Genomic DNA, 2,335 nt, shown 5'->3' with positions numbered 1-2,335 from the left:
GCAGCATTTTCTATAAAAATGCCCGTTGGTATTTGGTATGAATTATTGCAACGATTGGTGGTGCAAGGGAGTTACAGCTTTCTGTCTAGTTAAAACACATCAACAAACCTTCCACAAAGCACCAGTCACGGTTCACTGTGACCTAAGTTTCCATAATTTACATGAAATGGCACTATTCTGAAATGTCACAAAGAGCATGATTAAATTCTAAATATAAAAATAACTGGATAGCATCCTATTGTATAATCTTGCCTTACCTAAAAATATGCCCCAAGTTTTTGTTAACCTGCTGTAAAACTTTCGTGCCTGTGATAAAAACATCAGAAACCAACTCTCAACAGCTTCACTATAGCAAACTAGATAAAATCGGACTGGAAACACAAGCTTGTTTCAGTATCTGAAAATGTATAAAATGTCATTTCTTAAAACTGGGCAACAAGAGACGTGAGTAATGATAAATTGTTTGCAGTTAGTTTCGCGCCTTCTTCAACGCACCATTACTATGTAAACCAAGGTGGCGTCACGAATACCTTCCTCGTGTTCTCTGATTTGCAACGTGGCAGCACACATTTACTGGTTGCTTGCCAAAAAACTAGGTCAACTTAAGGCGCCGCCACTTTTTTCCACGAACATGCGTTACCAGGATTAGCACCCATGCTTGCGGTTTGTTTTTGTATGCAAAACCAGATCATCTATCCAGTTGTCAGCACCGGGATGCGTAGTTCAACTAAACCTACCGGACCACACACCTCTCTCATAAATGTTTGTATTTGGCTACGTGCAGCTCCGTCAACCAGACCCATTATAGTCTCCAATCAATTGAAAAAAAATTGGAACTGACTGGGAAGTTATCGTTTCAGAAGGGATCGGTAAACATTCAGTAGTTTTCTATTTGGGCAACGTTTTGTTTTTGATACAAAAGTTCCATCAGTCCAGCAAGCAGGTCACCGAATCGGCCAGGTTATAAGGCAGACGAGGAATGAATCAGTAAAGTCCCCTTTAGATTAGCACAATATATCATTGTGATCGGTCATTGTGGTTGTCAAAATTTTGTTTTTGGATTGAGGGAATTTCAAATTATCTTTGTAATTTACTACTCATAAGTTTACTAAAAATACGTCGATAGCCCACGACCGGTTTCGCCCCTTTTTGTGGCTCATCAGGTAGGCGCAGTCTCCGGGTTTTCCTTCAACCTTATGTTCAAATTGAAAACAAATTGCACGAAATTAGCGAACATACACTCATTTGCAAACAATTTGGTTTAGCGAGAGACTCACCTGGAATTCAACTAAATCTCTCGTTTGTAATGTTCTCAGGCAACTGAGCGCACTGCACCAGGCCGCCTCATGTTTCAGTCTCTACGATATTCGAGACATCGCGATCTTTGTAATATGAAGTTTATTTTCAAGTAGAACATAATGTTGGCGGAAAACCCATGGACTGCGCTTACCTAATGAGCCCCAAAAAGCACGAAACCGGTCGTGGGCTATCGACGGATTTTCAGCAACCTTAGGAGTAGCAAATTACGAAGATATACATGTATCGCGATATCTCAAATATCGTAGCGACTGAAACATGAGGCGGCCTGGTGCAGCACATTCAGTTGCCTGAGAACATCATAAACGAGGGATTTACCTGGAACCCCGCTGAGTTTCTCGCTAAACCAAATTGTTTGCAAATGAGTGTATATTTGCGAATATCAAATTAATTCTGAGCGGGTTTGGCTCCTTATTCTTCCAGAATGCCCCAATTGATGATTCACCTCGCGTGCCACTGGTAGATTTTCCGTGGTCTTTACGTGGTTGTGAGTGCTCCGACAATTTTTTTAGGGGTGTTGAGGTCATTTGGAATTCAGATGAGAACTACTCATCGTTCTGATGACCGCACGCCAACACGTGTTACCTGGACTGATCCAAGACCGTTGCCCACACGCTTGCCATGTCTCCTATTCTGTTAACACCACCTGTCACCACCTTGTCTCTCAGTCTCGCCTCAAAACCTCAACCTTCTATAATTTTATTTTTTATTTCATGTCCAGTGCATGTTCTGTAATTGCCGAGTCTTTTGGTGACGCTCGATATTCATCTACGATTCTCACCGGTCCGTTTATTTTCCTCCTATGCTCTCCAATTCTAGCCGTCTGCCTTTTATAGACCTTAATGCAGTCGTTACAGTTGATTTCGTAGACGCAGTCCCTAGTTCTGTTTGCCGGGAAGTGATCCTTTAATTGCACCAGTGCATAGGGCAGAGTGTGTTCCCTCTGAAAATCTACTCTTATGTGATAAGTGTTTGGAATTTTTCAAGTGACGTCCGATGTCCATGGTTTATATGGAAT

Source organism: Opisthorchis viverrini (assembly GCF_000715545.1).
Source record: "Opisthorchis viverrini unplaced genomic scaffold opera_v5_221, whole genome shotgun sequence".
NCBI classification, from domain to species: domain Eukaryota; kingdom Metazoa; phylum Platyhelminthes; class Trematoda; order Opisthorchiida; family Opisthorchiidae; genus Opisthorchis; species Opisthorchis viverrini.
The sequence above is the reverse complement of the archived record's forward strand: the minus strand, read 5'-3'. Positions refer to the sequence as shown.